Genomic DNA, 21,191 nt, shown 5'->3' with positions numbered 1-21,191 from the left:
AACTCATGATTTGTGCTGATTCCAAGAGATAAGAAGCAGGTGACCTGAGCCGCTGGTGCTGGGAAGTGCCGCAGAGGTTGCGTTCCTTCTGGCCACTGACGCTAACCAGGCTGGACGTGAGCCCTGACTCTGTTCTGAAAATCCATTCCTCTCCATCTCCAGCTGAGTATTGCCTCTCTGTGGGAAATTATTTTCCATTCTGACAGTAGCAATGTTGTGCCCTAGAGTAATAAATGAGAGCCACTTGACCTTTTTAGGAAAGTCATTATCGTTAGGATAGCATAATTTTGAAAAGCATTTCCCCCTTAATATTTATATCATCCCAACCCTGAGGACATTAACTGCCACTTCTAGTGGCCCCTGTATCTGTTTTTTTCTATTTTAGCAACAGGTGACCTGTTTTCAGCTAGATACACAGCCATAGAGTAAATACCACGTTTCCCAACCAACTACCCTTGTAGACAGAAAGAGCCATGTGTCTAAGTTCTAGCCAGGGGCACGTAAGTAGAAGTATCATGTATAATGTCTAGAAAGATCAGGCTGCCATGATGGCTGGATATCCAACAGCCATTTCAGACCATGAGGCAGAAGCCACATGGAAGATGGCAGAGCAAGAGGATAGAAGGAGCTTGACTTCCTAATGATGATGGAATGTCCTGTGATTTTTCAGCTGAGTCTAATGCTAATTAAAGCAACTAAAAGTTTGTCAAGAAGACTGAAAACCAGTTTGCTAAGTAGGAGTTAATTATATTTAATTAAAAATAGGTGCTTGAAGTTACTTTTCACCATGTCCATCGAGACACTCACTTCTGCATTATGGGTAAGTGAAAACGGTGTTTCCCTTCTTTCTACATAAAAATAAATGAATGCTTAAAGACTTCTGTAGCAATTTTTATGTTTTATTATTTTTGAGGTATCATTGACATATAACATATGAGTTTCAGGCGTACAACATAATGATTCGTTATTTGTATATAGTGCAAAATGATCACCATAGTAATTCTGGCTACCATCTGTCACCACACATAACAACATTTTTTTCTGGTGATGAGAACTTTCAAGATTTACTCTCTCGGCGACTTTCAAATATGCACTACAGTATTATTAAGTGTAATCACCATGCTGTATATTACGTCCTCATGACTTACTATTTTACAACTGGAAGTTTGTACCTTTTGACCTTCTTTATCCATTTTTCCCCCCCTCAACTCCCCACTCTGGCAACCACCAATCTGTGTTCTATATCCATGAGCTCACAGGGTGTTTTTGTTTTTGTTTCTGATCTGTTTTAGAATCTACCTATAAGGGAAATTACATAGCGTTTGTCTTTCTCTGACTTACTTCACTTAGTATAATGCCCTCAAATCCATCTATGTTGTTACAAATGGCAAGGTTTCCTTTTTTATGACTGGATAATATTTCAGGTGTGTGTGTGTGTGTGTGTGCATGTATGTGTGCGTGCACCTGTCTGTGTGTACCACATTTTCTTATCCATTCATCCATCAGTGGATACACTTAGGTTGTTTCCATATCTTGGCTATTGTGAATAATGCTGTAGTGAACATGGAGGTGCAGGTATCTTTGGGGGAGAGTCTTTTTGTTTTCTTTGGATAATACTCAGAAATGGAATTGCTGGATCATATGGTCAGTTCTATTTTGAATTTTTGGAGGGCCCTTTACACTGTTTTCCACCATGGCGGCCCTAGTTTACATTCTCACCAACAGTGCACAAGACTCTCCTTTTCTCCACATCCTTGCCAACACTTGGTGTATTGCTTGTCTTTCTGATAATTCTGACAAGTGTGAGGGGATTTCTTTGTGGTTTGGGCTTGCATTTCCCTGATGATTAATATTGAGGACCTTTTCATGTATCTGTTGATCATTTGTATACCTTAGCCGGAAAATATCTATTCAGATCCTTTGCCCATTTTTTAATTGGATTGTTTGGGGGTTCTTTACTGTTGAGTTGTAGGAGTTCTTTATGTTCTTTATATATTTTTGATATTAACCCTTTCTCAGATATGTGATTTGCAAATATTTTCCCAGTTTTCCCTTTATAAGCTCCAAGGGTACCTTATAGTGTTTTCATACTATTTCTCATGTTTAGAATTATTTCCTTAGTATCTGTCTTTGCTGTTGACAAAAGCGGTGAAAGCAGGCATTTCTTTCTTGTCACTGCTGCTTCCTCAATATCTGGTCTAGCTCCTAACACTTAATGGAACTTAATAAATATTCATGGAATGAACGAGCTTTTGTTATCACGCTATCTGGACAGAATGTTTTTCACTTAAGAAAAATGTACGAACCCCCACAATCTCAATGTTGAGCAGAATCAAAATAAAATGTTTTAGAGTTGCATTAGCAATTGAGAAAGATTGGTCTTCTATCAGGACCCGTGGGAAGATTTCCAGGTACATCCTTGAAAAGGGCCTCAGGACAGAAAATGACGGGCAGTCAGGCAGAGAGGAGGCCAGGCTCTGTGGTCAGTCAAGTCACAAACAAGTAAGGAGCAGAGGTAGTGTTCCTCCCTGTGCATGCCCTCCACCCTCTGACCCCCTGCCTCACCCCGGCCTTGCCTCAGGGTTGCCGCCGCAGGGCCACACTGGAACATCAAACAGGGGATTTTGTTTGCTGACTTGGCTTCATAACAGGGCCTCTCCCTGACCTTTTCCTTGCGTGTAATAAAGGGGAAGGACGCATTTAAAGTGGAATTGCACAAGCTTCCCGTATGTATTATTATGCTTTCAAAGGAACACCTCAGCTGAGCACCGCTGCCTGGAATAGATTGAGGGCATCTGCCCCAGCCGCACCCTTGGCACTTTTGCCCCAGTGCCTCAGCCTTTCCTATGGGAGTGAGAGCTGGCCCAGCCCAGCCCCCGGGAGCCCCTGCCACAGCAAGAGATGTGCTGGTACTGGACTCTGTGTTGCCAGGTGCCTGGAAGGATCCAGAGACCCCTCAGGTTTGACAGCCAATGGTGAGCTGTTTTTAGGATGTGCAGAGAATGAAGGAAGAAGGACCCAGCCACACAGCTGGGCTTCGTGGCCCCCCAGGACGCCATTCAGGATAGTAGAGCCCCTCAAGTATCTCAACACCCATTTCCAGAGTCGTTCTCTGGAATTATCAGACTGGAGTTTCTCCGCTGTTATGTTGACTCAGCTTTTCTCTATCTCCACTTGCACCACCTCTGTCCCTGCTGACTAATTCTCTGTACCACCCTTTTCTCTTCATCAGGCTTCTGCTGCCTTTACCCTGTGGCCCCTCTTTAGCACCATCGTACTATCACTTTCCCTGTCCAGACCTTACAGACTCCCCAACGGTGGCGTCTGATGCGTTCACCCTGTCGCCGAGACCAAGTTCTCACGTCAGACCTCAGCCATTGGCCAGCCATTGGGAAGTTGCCGTCAGGTTAGAGGCCAATTCCCAGCTCAACCCATTGTAACTGAAGCCACACACGCAGAGTGACATGGTAGAAACCATTCACCCACTGGACATGGGCACCTTGCATATGACAGGGCTCCGTGCTGGCACGGAGAACACAGCAGTGAAACAAAACAACACAAGCTTCAGGCTTCGTGAACGGTGCTTTCAATTGGAGGTTAGGAGGACTGACAAGAGACGAACTAGAAAGGGAATCATAGGATAGACATGGGTTGATGTGACGGACAGAAACAGAGCAGAAGTGCATAGGGAGTGCTGGAACAATATCGGAGTGGCTGTCCATTTCAAACAAGGCGCCAGAACAGGTCCATAAGAGAGAGTGAGGTGTGTGTCATTAAGGACACAGAGAAGGTGAGAAGGCCACGAAGGCAGTCTCACAGGGCTCTCGCGTGGTAAGAATGATGAGGTTGCTGGAGACATGGTCATGTCACTTGGTATTGGCTTTGTCAGCACTGAGAATCACAGGGAGTCCTGATCTCTGTGTCTCGGAGAAGAGAGGAAGATGCCTCCATAAGGTACGTAGTGCAGCATCTGATGCTCCAAAAAGTCCAAGAAGGACCGGACCCCAAAGGGCATTTACAGAGGGAACCAGAGGACAGACACCGCATTCTGTCTGCGCCTGTCCCTGCTGTCCCAGAGCCTTTCCACAGGAGCAAGGATGCCATGGACTTCCAAGTCAGAACTATCTGGTTCAGTGGGCCTTAACCTGAAGGGGTGCGGGAATCACCTGGAGGCCTTGTTAAATTCAGATTGTGGGGGCCCATCCCCAGCAGTTCTGAGTCAGTAGGGCTGAGTGGGCTCCAATGACAGATGTTTCTAACTCTTTCCCAGCTGCTGCTGCTGCTGCTGGTCCAGGTATGACTCTTGGAGAAGCACTGCTCTCATTTACACTCTCATCCCTCCCAGTCCCTCAGAGTCTGCCCTCACCTTTCTTCCTGTCTGAGATGGCTGGCTTCCTCTTCTGTGTCTCCCTCAAATCCAGCTTGGAGCCACTTCCTCCAGGAAACTCTCCAAGGAAAAATCCTTCTTGCCTTCCTCTGCCTGTTTCCATGCCGTGTCATATCTGTACTCATCTATCTGCTTTCTGGATTGTAAGGGCTTGAGGGCAGTTCCTCCAGTTCCTAGTATCTAGTAAATGTTAAGTGAAACTGTCTGAGACCCCTGGTTTTCCCCCTTGGCATCTGTAAAAGGAAGGCCATGCTGGGAATGAGTTCCACTTGCTGCTCCCTGGGCTTCCCTCACCATCAAGACCCCATCTCCTCTGAGCTCCCAAGCTCCCCTGAACTCCCTAGTTCCAGTAGATCCAGACGCGCTGTTGTAACATCTAGCCACCCTGGAAGTTGAAGTTCTTTCTCTCACAAAACAATATGCAGTTAGAAGTTGTAAGAGGGCTCTTTGACTAAGAGACTCCAATAAGCAAAATCAAGTACCAGAATGGCCAAGTGTGCGTGGGGAAGCTGGAGAGTCAGGAGATTGAGTGATTCCACCCTGCCTCTGCACAAGCTGAGTGGCCGTGGGCAAGCCACTGGCCCCTTCATGTGTCAAATGAGGGAACTGGACTAGATGATTTCTAAGGTCCTTCTCAGCTCTCAAATTCCAAGATTAGAGAACTGAGTTCATGTAGATGCTAAGCAAAGATACCCAGACTTCCAGCATGAGAGTGCCAGCTCTGGAGGAAAATCTGTTTTTCCTGTAAGCTCTTTCCTAGTTTTCGCTCTGCCTGTGGAGTCATAGGCAACTCCCTAAAGATTCCAGGGGAGCTGTGGATGGAAATGCAGCTGTGCAAGGAAAATGCGGAACTAAATTGGAACACAGAGGAAGGTGCATAGACACCTTACAGGATAACTACAAGAATTAAGAGAAAATGATATAAACAGCAAGCACCTAGCACAGAGGCTAGCCCAGCACATATGTTCAGCAAGTGTTAGTTCTTCAGTCCACGTCTGCTGCCAGGCTGGCCCTTAAAGGAGGAAAGCATTGTGTACTCTGAACCCCAGAGTCCTTCTTATCAGCTTCTGGTCACTCCCGCTGGCCTTGCTTGGTCACTTATTCATTCAACCTGTGTTTATTGAGCTTCCACCGAGTGCCAGATAGGGTGTGAAGGATCAGCACAGGTAGTTACAACACCATCCCTATTCTCGAGGAGCAGGCGCTGTGCTTTAGTTAGGGATATGGACAAGTCAGCAACTATGATGTGATGGGACACATCTACCAGGGATAAGCTTTGGGTCTAAGAAGGTAAGAGAGATCAGAGGAGAATTCCTGGGCAGGTGACATCCAAATTGATTCTGGAAAGGTGAGAGACGATTGACTAGACTAGGTGGTGGCAGGGTAGAGGATTCTGGGGAGAGGGAGAAATGAGTCTGGACAGGTGATCAGGATCACATCACCAAAGGTCTGTGTCCTACAATACAGAGCTGAGTCTTTAACTTAGGAATAATACACTGCAGGATTTCAAGTAAAAAAATAACTAATTAACTTAATTGAATAAATTGACAGTTCTGATTTTAGCCCCCATGTTTCTTCCTCAGCAGAAGGTCCAGCCACTTCTTTCTTTTGCCTGTGTCATTTGCTCTAGGCCAGCGATCCTCTCTGCCACTGTTGCACTCTGTGCCCAGCCCCAGACCCATGTGGGTCCACCCAGGTCAAGGACCGAAGGAATCCCAGAAGCTTCAGGCCCTCTGCTCCATCATGGGCCTTCAGGAACCAGGGGGAAGCAGAAAGCAGAAGAATGTTCCAATGGGTTAGGAGAGTTTCCCTCATTTAATATTTAGATTTTAAATTGAGTAACTTTTCAAGTATTGTGAAGAGCTTGTCTTCAGATTCAAGGGCAGCTAATATAAACCTGGATCTTCAGTGAGCAATGAAATCTAAACAGTCTAACCTCTCCACTCCCTCAGAAGTGGGGTCACCAGATAATGTCATTCCTGGCTGAGAAACCCCTGTGGCTTCCCATCTCGCTTGGAAGGAAGTCCAAAGTCCTGCACAGGCTGCCCTGCCTCCAAAATCAGTCTCCTCTGGGTCTTGCCATCTCCAACCACACCTGCCTATGGCTGGTGTGTTCTCCGTGGCTGCTGCCTGAGATGCTGTCCCTTCTTGGCAGTCTCTTTTTTGTTCGAGGTCTCACACCTCTATTTCATCTACTCAGAGACTGTCTCTGGCCACCTTGTCTAGAGCAGCCTGGAAGAAAGGCCCTGAGATCGGGGCACAGGTCTGTCCTTGTCCCCTTACCTCGCTTCCTATGTTTCCCCCCAAGACCCTTCTATGAGCCACTGCTCAGGTCCCCAACACTCCTTCATCTCCCTCCACAACTTGGTTGCATTCCTCTGAAGTCTGCGTGTGCCAAATGTTCTCCCAATGTTTGCTTTTCCCTCCTGTCTCTTCCTCAAGAAAAATAATCTTTCTCTGTGTCCTATCTCTCCAGGATCCAGAGTAAGGGGTAAGAAATGGGACTCTGGAGACATAAACACATGCAGCAAATCCTGAAGGACTGTGGTGAGCCAGGTACTGTCCTGGGCCCTGGTTTACTCCGGGGTTTGAATCCTAGCTTTTCAACTTACTCCCAGGGTGTCATGGTCCTAACCTCTTGGACCCTTAGGCTTCTCATCTTTAAAATGGGACTAGTAGGGGGCACCTGGGTGGCTCGGTCGGTAAGCGTCCGACTTCAGCTCAGGTCATGATCTCACGGTTCGTGAGTTTGAGCCTCGCATCGGGCTCTGTGCTGACAGCTCAGAGCCTGGAGCCTGCTTCAGATTCTGTGTCTCCCTCTCTCTCTGTTCCTCCCCCACTCACTCTGTCTCTCTCTCAAAAAAAAATAAACATTAAAAAAAATTTTTTGAATGGGGCTAGTAAAGTCTACTGTGATGGTTAATTTTATGTGTGAACTTGGCTGGGCTACAGTGCCCAGATATTTGGTCAAATATTATTCTGAATGTTTCTGTGAGTGTGTTTTGCGATGAGATTAACATTTAAATTGGTGGACTTGAGTAAAGCAGATTGACCTCTGTAATGTGGGTGGGCCTCGTCCAGTCAGTTGAAGGGAGACAAAAAGACTGACCTCCCCTGTGCAAGAAGGAATTCTGCCAGCAGACAGCCTGCAACATCAGCTCTTTCCCAGGTCTCCAGGCTGCCGGCCCACCCTGAAGAGTTTGGACTTGCCAGGCTTAATTACATGAGCAAATTCCTTAAAATCAGTTTCTCTATGTATAGATGCATCCTACTGGTTTTGTTTCTCTGGAGAACCCCAAACTCATACATCTACCTTGCAGGATTTTGTCACATTCATCAGCCCTAATATTTGCTCCCACTTACTGAGTGCTTACCGCGTGCCACCCGCCTTGCTAAGGGTTGACCTTACGTGATCTCGTGTAATCCTCACCACAGCCTTATGAGCTGCCATCATTATTATCCTGTGTACAGCAAGGAAATGGACACTCAGGTGGCAATCCAACTGTCAATAAAGGCTGGCGTGAGGGGGGCTTGAGAGGGGAGCTCATAGAGGAGAGAGAGATGTGCGTGACCAATTACCTGGACTTTATACAGCCTCATTTCGAACCTGTCCACTTAAACATCTTTTCACTGATAAGCTCATACACTGAAACAAGTCGCCCACATGGCCTGCTTCCAGCCAAGCAGAAGGCGAGAGAGATGTAGCTCGCAGGGTGCTGTGGCTCACAGAGCGGCTGCCAGAGAAAAGCTGCCCAGCCGTCACCACAGGGTTTACCCTGTCTGCCCTGACTTTGATGTCGCTTCACTTGGCCTGCTCTGGGAAGCAAAAGCCCCCCACTGAGAGGCTGTAAGTCCTTCTGGAATGGTTCTCCCGGTTTGCCATGCTAGATGTTTCCCCAGAAAATTCCCTTTATCCATGAACAAACTTTTTTTTAATTTTTTAATTGGAAAGGGAAGGACAAATAAAGGTTTTCAAAAAAATGAGAAAAGTCTTTCGAGGCAGATAAATGTGCACTTTTCTTCCACGCGAATTAGAATGGATTCTACAAAAGCATGTTCCATTTACTATACTCCTTTTAGCATTTAGTTAGGAGCTTTGCCTGCCCGTGTTTTCTTTTTTCACGTTCCCATAATGCTGTGAAATGGATATTGCTTGACAGATGATGGCATAGTGGCTCGAGGGACACAGGGACTTGCCCACATTCACATAGTCACACAGTTACTCCAGCTTTGCTCTGGTGAAGGAGCCTCACCATGGGTGATGACCTGGCAGCTATGGGGAGACCTGGTGATTCTGATAATCCTTGGCTTCTGCTGGGAAGAATGCCTAAGGGGAATGCCTGAGAATAATGGGATCTGTTTGCTTTCTTTTTTTTTTTTTAATTTCTTAAGTTTATTTATTTTGAGAGAGAAAGCGCATGAGACGTGTAGGGGCAGAGAGAGGAGGGAGAGAGAGAATCCCAAGCAGGCTCCACACTGTCAGCACAGAGCCCAACGCGGGGCTCGAACTCACCAACCATGAGATCATGATGACCTGAGCCAAAATCACGAGTCAGATGCTCAACTGACTGAGCCACCCAGCACACGCACTTACTCTAGGTATCAACGTATTCTAAATGCTAGACATAAGACATAGTTCTTGTCTGGCCAAACACTGGGTTGACATTGTGCAGATGGTAAAACATCATAAATGCCAAATTCAGCAAAAATTTCCCTGATGGATCTTTCTCTTTGTCCTAAAAACTGAGAACACTGGTTTTTGCTAAGAAGTGTCCTTATTACTACAGTGTTCTTTCTGTTTGGCTGACGTTTGTTTTCTCATTCTTGTTAATCCTTTCCAAAATCCATGCCTTCTCAAACCAGTTAGACCACGAATTCCTTGAAACCAGAGGTTACGCACTTACAAGCAGCTCAATAAATATGCTCTGACTTCCTACAAATCATTTATGACACCCAGTAATTTCCCTATAGAATCAAAATTGTGTACTTTCGCAAGCCATCAATTTTATTTTTAAGCAGTAAAGTTCATGCTCTCACTTCTCCTATCATGTTTTTTCTCCTGGATCTAAATCACACTGTGAATCCATGTGTGTACCCTGATAATGTATGATATAACTCGCAGTGCAGCTCTTTAAGCCTCCTTTTCCTGCAAACCTAGGGAAATCAGAAATGTTTGCCAGGGACACATTAGCTTTAAGAACTTGTTTCTGAACTGTATTTGCATATTCATGCCCCCTCGGTCTTCGTGCCTCTCTCTCCTCTCTCTTGGCTTCTCTTGCATTCCCACAGATCGCAGTGTGATTTTTGCCAAATTCATACAGTAACTTCTGGGCTGTGAGCAAAGGCTAGGGGACTATGAGAAAGGTCATTGCTCCCTGCCTATTGTTCCTTGGCGTTCCCAGGCCCCAGCCATGTTCTTGTTTAAACACAAGACTTGTTAAATACTTCCTAAAACTAGGTGTTTGGGGAAGGAGAAGGAAAAGGTATAGGAACTAAACCAGCTGCCAGTCTGGTGACCCTAGTACAGAACCTACACAGGGCCAGGCATGAAGGAGGGGACAAGGCAGGGGTGCAATGTAAGTGAAAATGCCCCTTTATTCTCTGGGCTGTGGGAACCCATGCCCGTCCTTCCTCACCTGGGCAGCCCTCCAGCCTTGTTTGACCTTGGAGCTGTACCTGCAGGGCAAAAGAGAAGCCATGTGTTTCCCTAAGCAGTTCTTGGTAGTCTGCCAGGAGGCCCGGCGCTCTGCTGGCATCGCTGGCGATTCGGACAGGCTCCTCACTGCTTGCTTTCCGGTTAAGGCTGGCCTGGCCCCAGAAGGAGGCCCTGAGAGAAGTTCCTTGGAGGGGACCTCTGGAGGCAGGTGTGGGTGGGGGGCCCTTCTCCTCTTTCCTGAGATGGCACTGGCGAGGCGTGTAACCACCCCACCACCCCACCATCCAATCGCGTTTCTCAAATCTTGAGTGGGTCACACTCTCAAGAAAGGATGGCTCCGCCCCCCCTTTCCCCCCAAGGCTGGCACAACAGACAGATCACCTGCACGAATATCTCTCTCCACCTAGCCTGGCACCTGGTCTAAACTTCACACCACCATGTTCTTTCCGGCAGGTCCAGAAAACCCTGTGAGGATGAACAAGTGTCACTTGAGAGCGCACGATGCAAGCAGTGCACCGATTGGCCGCTAAGACTGTCCAGTGTGCGGATGCCTCCCAGAAGATAGCAGGGCTTTGAGAAGCAGGAAGGAACTCAGCAGGGGTAAGTCTGAATGCACAGGCGAGTCAGAAAAATCCGCAGCACCAGCTTCTCAATAGACATGGGTGCCAGTAAAATAGGGGAGGAAAAGGTTGTGAGGCAGGACCAAGCTGGCCCTTAGCCCAGAGGAGTAGCAGGGCCTGAGGGCTCTGGCTGAAGAAGGGTCCATGCCCCATTTGCAGGGGAAGTCATTGACCACTCCCAGCCCTTGCTGCGGGCCTGAGAATGGGGGCCCCAGTGGCCAGGTTTTGGTGTTTTTGTTTTTGTGTTTTAGGAGAAGGGAGAAACCACAACCAGCTTGTTTTTACATATTGGCAACTAATTTAGTATTTAGAAACACTGCATAGTCCCGCCCAGTATACACTAATTAAAACATTTGTGTGCCTGGTTTGGCTTCTAGGAAACAGTGAAGGAGGAGACCACCCAGGGTCATACTGCCTCTAGGGGCAGCCGAGACCCTGTTCCTTCCAGCTCTAAAGCAGAACATAAAATGATGTAATAGGAGGCCCTTAACAATCGATCAAACCCATTTAAGCCAAGAGCCAAGTGTAATTCTGTCCACCTCTTTACACCTCAGATCCATATCTTGACCCTGGGAAAAAAAATAGTTCAATCCATTCTTTTTCTTTTTCTTCCTCTTCCAAGCTCGGGAAAAAAAAAAAAAAAGGCAAAAAGCTAACATGTAAAGCTTCACCAGGATTATTTCTTTGGCGAGGTGGCACTTACTTCTAGAGGAGACCTTTGTCTCCTAGTCATTAGTCAGCAGTGTTCAGGTGAATCCCCAAGCCAGCAACATTTAGAACTTGGACAAAAAGCCGTGAAGCCCTGAATGACCTTGGGCAAGGTTCTTGGTCTATCTAATTCCCTTCTTTTGCTCACTAAGAGAACCTATTGTTATGGATTCAGGTGAATCCCCAAGCCAGCAACATTTAGAACTTGGACAAAAAGCCGTGAAGCCCTGAATGACCTTGGGCAAGGTTCTTGGTCTATCTAATTCCCTTCTTTTGCTCACTAAGAGAACCTATTGTTATGGGGGGAAACACAAAACCAAGAATAACTAATCATCTTCCAGACACGTGTGCCTCAGTTTGTTCCTCCATAAACTAGTGGAACGGGTCCAAGGCCTTTGGAGGCCAAGGGTCTCTAATAGCCCTCTACCTAGAACACTTCCCCCTGTGAACTCAGGAATGCCCTCCAGCAAGAGTGTGAAATGCATGACGTTTCAATTCTTTGAGCTTCTTCCCACTCCCCCTACCTCTGGTTACCTGGTGCCCTGGCTGAAGTCTGGATGCCCCAGGGACACTTAAATGAATAAAAAGCCTGGTTGTTTCACCTAGTGATGTAGCAAGATATACAAATACAAACACCAAAAGATCGAGACTACAATGTGCATATGAATATCCCTTGGACCCAAAAGCACATGAAGAACTTGTGCTCCCTGTTTTAAAGGTTCAGAATGTCCTCATCACTCATTTTAGAAATCGCATTCAGGACTTTCATGCTGAATGCCATTAAGTGGGTAGTGTTTGGAACTATCTGCTCATCCTAACTTGGAAGCAAGTTTATTTACTCAGCATAAAAGGAAGTATTTGAACTCACAGAGTGTGATTCTCTGCAACTTTTAAAAGTAGCAAGACTGGACAGGCAACTTTTAGGACAGTAAGACATATTTCTCTGTTCTGAATACCACCTTGCTACCTTAACTAGGCAATTGTAGCTTGGGTAGACGTTCAATGTGAAAAAGGACATGAGTTTTAGTAAATACAGGTAATATACTTAGATGATACTAACGGGCTCTGATTTCTAGGATTCCATTCTTTTGCCTTCTTCCTTCAGTTAGTTTTGAACCATTCTCTTGTGAAACTAAACGTTTGAACCATTCTTTTGTGAAACTAAACGTGTGAACAACGTTTTTGAGACTATCACATTATCACCTAGGTGAATAGAATGACCTTCCCATCCCACCATTAATACTTACCGAAGACCTTATTTGAACCCAGCTGGCCTTTTCAAATGACAGATTTGCGTAAAAATTAGGCTAGGAGCAAAATGGACCTGAAGTTGCCGTAGTGCATGGGATATGGTTTATATTCCCTTCTCCCCTCCTCCACGTATAGCTCAGTATCCCTCATAAAGGAGGCATCAGAAAAATTATGGAATATGCAGAAGAACTGAACCAGAGAAAAGGCCAGCAACTGCTGAAGTAGATGGTGTGTGAGAATGAGAAGGGAACAGGAGGCAGGCTGAGCCCCAGCTGTCCCAGCTCTGGGCAGAGGGCACCTCACCAGGCTTCAGTGGTGCTGGAGATCCTCTCTCAGATACTTTCTCCAGGGCACAGTTTCACCCTGGTCCCAGCTTAGCTCTCCCGCTTCTGTGCTAAGAAGCCAACCTATTCTCCTCAGGCCCCTCCTGGCTTCTTTCTCTCCCCCACGTGATCATTTTGCTCACCTCCTCTGGATTCTCGCCTAACACTTACAGCCTTGCTTAATCATTTAGTAGCTGCCAGTAAGGAAGGACACGGCACAGGGAATTTCATTGAAGCTGTGTTCTTCTAAGCCATTGAGTGGAAACAAGCATCACACTCTGCCCCAGACAGTGTTTTGTTGATGCTACACTTGGTTCAAAGCCTCCCATGACTTCCTAGGATGTTTCTTTTTCTGTTCTTAGGCATAACTCGCCATTCTTCTACCTTTACGCAGCTTGTGTTTCCCCTGGCCCTTCTCTTTTGCCCTGGCCTCTAGACCAGGAGTGGAGTGATTAGAATGTGCTCGTGTAACTTTTACCCCTCATTGTGGTTCCTGGAGCTGGAGCCTCTCCAGTACGACTCCCTGCTTCTGCAGGGTTTTTCTCTTGCTGGAGTCCTCCTCGCCCTGTGGTCTTATCCACAATGGGCAGCTCCTGGGAAGGACACGTCCATCATCTCATCTGCTTTGTTTTTCTTCCTCTTTCGGGAAGTTGAACAGCGTGGCTGGCTGGAACGGACAACCTTGCACTGAAAGCACCTAAGTGAAGGGGTGCCTGGGTGGCTCAGTCAGTTGAGCGTCTGACTTCGGCTCGGGTCATGATCTCACGGCTCGTGAGTTCAAGCCCCGTGTCAGGCTCTGTGCTGACAACCTGGAGCCTGGAGCCTGCTTTGGATTCTGTGTCACCCTCTCTCTCTGCCCCTAACCTACTTGCATTACATCTCTCGAAAGTAAATAAACATTAAAAAAAAAAAAAAAAGCACGTAAGGGACTCCAAGGTGTTTTTCCTTCTCAGAAATGTCACAGTTACCCCTCTGTCTGGATTTCATTCTATTGTTATGTATAATTCTGCCATGTTGCTGCTCTGTTGTTTTCTAGGTGGGGGAGGTATTGCAATACAAGTACTTGTTACTCTACATGTAGGTCATCTGCCAAGGTTTAGCTCTCTGTTGCAACCAGATTCTGCTTGAAGGTTGGCCATTCACCTGATAGGTGGTGTTAACTGAATTTCTTCTGCATAACAGGGCTTGTTGGCATCAAAAGGGCAAGGGAGAAACAAGAAATTGACTTCAGAACCCCAGTTAGAGGGTATACCAAGAAATTAATTTTGGAGAGAATTGCGATTGAAGTTAATCATTCCTTGGTTTGGTGAATATCTATTGGGTCCCTACTACATGCAAAACGCTGGGTTTACAAGCAATGAATAAAACTAGAAAGCAGTGAAACCACAATAACAGATGATTTGTTAACAGCTCTAAGACATGGAGACCCAAGAACTCTTTGAGGAAGAAATGAAAATTACCCAGAAATAGTAATTTTATATATTAGCTCCTACCTTTTCCTTAAAAAAACTGAAAGTCCTGAAATAGAACTCTTTTATCAAAGAAGCCTGATAGAAGCATCCTTAAAGAAGAAGCAATGCCTGCCTGGGGTAAGATTACAGAGGAGGAAGAATAGGGAAGTGTGACCTCTTTTCCTTGTGGCCCTTGGACACTAAGGGATTTTTTTTTTTTAATTTTTTTTAACGTTTATTTATTTTTGAGACAGAGAGAGACAGAGCATGAATGGGGGAGGGTCAGAGAGAGAGGGAGACACAGACTCTGAAACAGGCTCCAGGCTCTGAGCGGTCAGCACAGAGCCCGACGCGGGGCTCGAACTCACAGACCGCGAGATCGTGACCTGAGCCGAAGTCGGACGCTTAACCAACTGAGCCACCCAGGCGCCCCACTAAGGGATTTTTTTAAGGGACTGAGCAACTTAATCAAGGGAAATAAACACGAGTGGAATTCCAAAACCTAATTTTTGAAACCAAGAACTATAAAACTGACAAAGACCCTGACACAGACAAGATACCCAGTGTTAACTGAATGCTATTGAAAATTATATTATCACAGAGACACATTAGCTTAAATCGAGGAGCTAGAAAAAAAAATTAATGAGAAAATAAACAATGAAAAAAATCATTTAAGATTTAAAAGAGTTATTTGTAAACTTGTTTACAAAGAAATTAGTGTAAAAACCAAAAATAAAATCAAAGTGAGCTCAGCTCTTCTGGCCCATGGAGAGTTTGGAATCCTAGGAACATCTCTGGTGACCTTGAAAAGGAGTTGCATGTGAATTGGGGACAGAATGTCAAAACTTTGATCAAAGGTTCCGTTGCTTATTGAAAAGGACTCCACCCAATAGAGGAATCTTCTCTATAGCATTTCCAGCTAAATGCTTTCTTTTTCAAAGAACATCTCATACAATTTCGATGGAGTATTATTTCAAACCTCAAGTTGATTCTAGTTAACAGCTTTTCTGAGAAGATATAAACTCCAGACATTTAGAAAAACTTGATTTACCACATTTTAAAGGACACTGAAAGTTGATAGTACAGTTTGCAAAAGACAAATTCCTGACTCTTTTCTATTTTGTTTAATTCTACCTCCTGGAGTGTTCTCAGTTCTCTCAAGAGATTGTAGAATTCACTCTCAGAATGAAAACAATTTAAATTCATTTAAAAATAATTTAATAAACACAACTAGACAACACATAGCCCTTGGAGTGGAAAGAAGGACTGAAGTTTTTAACAAATCTAACAATAAACATTAAGGGCTTGAAATAACAGAACATTAAGCAGCTTTTTCTGGGGACTGTTGTGTCTCCACCCCCCCCCCCCCACTCGACCTTGTGGCTGATCAGTGGGAGGTTTCTGCCTTAGGCTTCAACACCGCCCTTACTCTGCATATGTGGTTTGTGTTCATAGTACATTTTCACAGAAACATAGAACATGTGTCCTGGTAAACTAACAGCTCTGACACTCCAACATGCTTAGAAATTTTAGAAAATGAAAAGAAGCTGCTATGGACTGAATATGCTGCCCCACCCCCACACACCCAATTCTAATCCCACCCAGTTTGGTAGCATTTGGAGGCAGGGTTTGGGGGAGGAAATTAGAGGCTATCATGATAGGATTAATGCTCTTCTAAAAAGAGACAGGAACCTCCCCTCCCCCTCCACGCATGCACCAAGAAAGAGCCATGTGAGGTCTCAAAGAGGACCATCTGCAAATCAGGAAGTGGGCTTTCATCAGAAACCAAATCTGGGGGTGCCTGGGTGGCTCACTGAGGTTAATCATCCAACTTTTGATTTCGGCTCAGGTCATGAGAACAAGCCCCTGTGTGGAGCCCCCATGTTGAGCCCCTGCTTTGGGTCAAGCCCCTCTCTTTCTTTCTCTCTCACTCTCTGCTGCTCCCCCACTTGTGCGTGTGTGTGTGTGTGTGTGTGTGTTGCCACCTTGATCTAGATTCCTCAGCCTCCAGAACAATGAGTAACAAGTGTCTGTTGTCTAAACCACCCAATCTATGGTATTTTGTTATAGCAGCCACTGCTGATGGAGACAACAAGCCTTCACAAGTCAGCTAGTTTACTGACTTGGCTTACAACCTGTGGAGATCAAATGATAATCTTTATATGTGGTAAGCATACTGTATTTGTTGATGTCACCCAAAGAGATCACTACCGTGATTTTCCAATCTTGATTGAGCCCCTACTCTATGCTAGACAATGATCAAATTTCAACTCCACGAAAGCTCTCAATATTTAGACTCCCAGAGTCTCTAAGAAGAAAACAGTAGCTTGGAATTCTACACATGGAAGATCAGCAGGTTTTCAACAGCTATAACTTTCCCATGTTGTCTGGATCTTCTTGCGGCTACTACTGTTTGGTAGTAAGGGTGAAATCTGGGTACTCCAAGTGCTAATATTTTATTTCGTTTTAATTAAGAGGAAGTAGAAACATAAATAGCAACTAAGGTAGCATTTACTAAAGGCTCAAAGGAATATATTACTAAAGAAAGATATTTGATACAGGGATTTGGAGGGGAAAATAAACTTAAGTGCAAGAAGGAGAAAGCCAACACAGGAATAGCCACTGGAACAGTCCAGGTAAGAGCTTGAACCTGACTGGCCACGGTGAGGATGAGAGCAAAGAAGAAAGAAGAGACATTAACTTGGAAGAGGGCTATTTATAAGGAACCACCTGTCTTAGTGAGGGATTGGACGCTGAGCAATCAAACCAGATTAGGGTTTTGAATCTAAGTGACTGAAAATGTTTATATGAATAAAGTATGGCAAACACAGGAAAGGCACATTAGTAGAGGGGGAGGGGGTCGATGTGGAAGTGGTTGATTATGATCTTTTTATCTGTTGAGTTTGAGGTGGCCGTTGTATTTATAGTATGGTAAAGGGCAGGCCCTGGCGAGAGCTGCCTTCCTTGCAGTGGTATTCCTTGGTGCACTATTGGCTTTTACGCTGGGCCTCAGGCTGACCAGATCCAGATGTGAAGTTAACTCTTAGCAAGCTGAGTGACTGACCGTTAGTAGGTAGCTAGCTCTAAGCCCAAAACACAACAGAGTAAGATGGAGAAGCTTTAAAATGAAGGGGGCCTCACCAGAATGTTTAAGCTGTGCTTTGTGATAAAATGTGGCAACATCTACTTAGTCAATAGACCAATCATATGGCCATCCTTCCATTAACTCGTGAAGTGATCAGGTGTCCCTTGTTGAGTCTTAATGGGAGGACCAGGAGTCACTAACCAATCCCCAAATGGAGAAGCAGTCATCAGGGACTGGGTCTCTGCAGCCTGGTAAAGAGCAGCTGAGTTTTGGAGTAGGAACTACAACCCCGTCACCAGAAAACAAGCATCTTGTTAGAAAGATGTGTATGTTTGCATATTCAGATTGCTTCTATCAATATGTTTATCTCAATGAGGCTTTGTTTCAAAATAGTATAGATATGCCTTAATCAAGCAAAGTAAAAGAAACTCAACTTTAAACACTGGTAAACCAACATTCTAAGACACTGTTTCTATTTTGACTACATTAACAAAATGCATATTTCTTTTAAAAAAATATTTTGAAAAGCATTCCAAACACAGAGAAAGATATAGAGGATAAAATAACAAATATTTATGTATGTACCACCTGGATACAAGAAACTTCATATTTGCCTCATTTTTTTGGAAAAGAAATGAAATCTTACAGAATTTGATGTTCCTGTCTACCTTTTCAGCATCCATCACCTTCCCTAGTTTGTCAGTCGTTATTACTACTCTGAAATTGGTATGTTCTTCCTGTGAGTCTTTTTATGCATTTGCTACATGCATATGTCCCAATATCATGTAATATTATTTTATATGTTCATAACTGTTCAGGAATGGCATCACATAGTATTTTCTTATTCTGTCATATTTTTATATATCACAATGTATTTATCCAATTTGCCACTTAAGGACATTTAGGTTGTTTCCAGTTTTTCCTGGAATGAACATCCTTGTACATGTGTACCTGAATGTGACCACTTCTCTAGAGGATCTTAGTAGATGGGGAATTACTGAACTTCAGGAATTGTACATCTTTGCCTTCGCTAGAGATGGCCAAGTTGTTCCTCTACATGATTGCTCGAAGTACATTCCTCTCAATACTGTATGAGCATTCCTAATATTCCACACTAGCTAAACATTTTAATTTTTGCCAACCTAGTGGCTGTTTTAATTTTCATCCCCTGAAAAACAGTGAAGCTTTTTTTCAAACTATCCAAGCTGTCCTAAGTCAGCTAGAAGTTTGTTGGCCTCTCATCCACCAATTAAGACAAAGTGTTCCAGATGGGGAGTAAGAGTCAGAGAAAATTGTGCTGGGGGAACACGTGTAGACTCAGATAAACCCAGTCCTGCCATTCACTACTGTGAGGCTCTCCAAGGCTCAGTTTCTTCACAGAGTTGCTCCAGGATTGAAAGTAACAACTATTTCTCTTACGCTGCCTGGTACACACAGGTATTTAGCAAATTCATGATTGTATCAAAATAATTGAGTAGCCACTACATTCCAGGCATTGCTGCAGAGTCCCGGGCACACAGCAGTGAGCATTAGATCAAGCTCTACCTGTCATGAAGCTCACGTTCTCAGACAAATAATGAACAAAGAATCTACTATGTGGAATGTCCGATGATAAATTAATGAGAAAATTAATGCAAGGAAAAGGGGATAAAAATGGAAGAGGGGCCCCTAGAATCAATGCTGCTTCTTCCTCTTGCTCATTTCCAGGCTGCCCTGGGATCTACTGAATCAGTGGAGTTTTAACTCTCTTGAACTGTGAAATGAGAAAATAATAATGGAATCGTGTGTGGTTTTATTTACTTATTTGCTAAAACTGAAGTTTAGATAGTCGTTCCAAACTTTGATTTGTTTAGAACTTTAACTTGAAAGCAAAGAGAAAAAACAAGAGTGCTTACTGATTTGACATTAACAAAATCGTTGAAAGTTGTCCAAAATTATACAGATTTTAGTGGCATGAAAAAGGGCTTCAATGAAAAAAAGTGTGTGTGTATATATATATATATATATATATATATATATATGTAACAAAAATATGTAAAGTACAAAAGGCAATGGGTGGAGACTCTCTGGAGGCCTGGAATGTAGGTTAGCCTCTATTGCTCCATAGCCATGGAATCATACCTCTCTGTGCTGCTCGGTGTCCTTGTCATAAAATGATGCTAAGAGGCCGTCAATCCTACAGTTATTTTGCCCCCAGACACTACTACTTTTTCATTTGTTTTTGAGAACTGAGACATTTATTTCTGTTCTGATTCTTTTTTTTTTTTTAACTGATGTTGGACTGTAACAATTTCCCTTTTTAGATATGGAAGTCTTCTTTGAAAGAAGTGTGGTTCCTGCTTCTGCTCAGGACAGGGGATGAGTTGGAAAATCTTAACTTAAGGAGCACCCAGGACTTTGAAGAAGCTTTGAATAATTTCTTTGTTGTCATTGCTTCATGCTTCACTTCTTTGGGTGATGCTCTGAAAGCACATTGGTCAATATTCGGGTAAATATGTTAAAATGATTGATAACATGATATTGGAAAATCACCAAATTATTTCAAAGGTAAATGGAATGTTAGAGTTCCATGCCAAGAGTTTTACTTAAACATACTTTTTTATCCTGTCTGATGCTCTTGATACAATTAACCTGTTATTGTTATAAAAACAAAGTTACATTTTTTCCAAACACCTTCATGTTCATTTCAACTTATCGAAAGGAAAGAGGTAAGTCTTAGAAAACCATCTTTTAAAAATAATGTTGCTTTAAAATTGTTTCACTTTGTCTAGTTTTCCAATGTCATCTTTTGTTTCACAGTAAAGAAAAAACTCCTCTTTATTAAAAAAAGATTTTTTACTAGATGGCTTCAGTTTTTGTTTGTGATATTCTCGTAAGCACAATCAGATGGCAAAGTACGCTGGCACATTGTCCTGTATTTATTTGACTCCCTCTCCAATGTCAAACTCTAAGAGAAAATAGTCCAGAATTCTGCAAATAAGTTTCTTTTCTGAGACTGTGCAGAGAAATGATCTCAGAGATAGTACTGTTACCCAGTGAATGAAGACGGAAATCCCAAAGATTAATTCCAGCACTTGCAAAAAAATCAGGAGCATTTACTTTTACAGCTTCTTCTTAGTGTTGTCTATACAAACAGTAGTTGTGACAGAGCTTGAAGCCTCCCCAGAGCCCTCAGAAAAGAGCTGACCAGCTAGAACATGAACTTAGAACGACTCTGGTGATCACCTATGCATGTTTCAACCTTCACTTTCTACCATGAACTGATATTTGCTTACTACAATCTGTGACATCTATGTAAATATTGATGGCACCAACTTGTTTGTATTAAAACTCCCCCTTTATCACTTACTGGTGTCAATGTCATTGAAGCTCTCCTCCTACTTCTGCCACAGCCCTGTTCATCAGGTGTCAGCCTCCAAGTTACCCCTCTCTAATCCATCCTATAATCCGCCACAAGATTCACTTTCCCTGAACTCCCTTTCATCATACGTCTCCCTTGCCCATAACTTTGAAAGCTCTCAAAAGCTCCTATGATAATATCCACACACTGATGTCAGTGTTCTCCATGATCTGATATCACCTCCAAAGCTCCCACCCTCACCTCCCTCGTGCCCCACCCATTGTCCTTTGTCCTGTTGGTCTTCCTGGAGGGGACATTGTGTATCTCTTACCCACTTTTCAAGGTCCACCCTAAGGCAGTCTTTCAAATC

At 44.1% G+C, this 21,191-nt stretch overlaps 1 long non-coding RNA gene across 2 annotated transcripts; it reads left to right on the top strand.

Moving 5' to 3' along the window:
* Nucleotides 1-550: 550 nt before the first annotated feature.
* LOC109274978 (uncharacterized) lies at nucleotides 551-20,324 on the top strand. 2 transcript variants are annotated; one of them, XR_002083931.2, is made up of 3 exons: nucleotides 551-820; nucleotides 10,497-10,643; nucleotides 19,785-20,324. It is a non-coding gene; the product is annotated as an uncharacterized LOC109274978 (long non-coding RNA). The 2 variants fall into 2 exon arrangements; XR_002083932.2 differs by lacking the exon at nucleotides 19,785-20,324 and adding an exon at nucleotides 13,596-13,844.
* The last annotated feature ends 867 nt before the right edge of the window (nucleotides 20,325-21,191 follow it).

This window comes from Panthera pardus, unplaced genomic scaffold (assembly GCF_024362965.1).
Source record: "Panthera pardus isolate Hobbes unplaced genomic scaffold, ASM2436296v1 HiC_scaffold_2, whole genome shotgun sequence".
In the NCBI taxonomy this organism is placed as follows: Eukaryota; Metazoa; Chordata; class Mammalia; order Carnivora; family Felidae; genus Panthera; species Panthera pardus.
The sequence above is the reverse complement of the archived record's forward strand: the minus strand, read 5'-3'. Positions and strand labels throughout refer to the sequence as shown.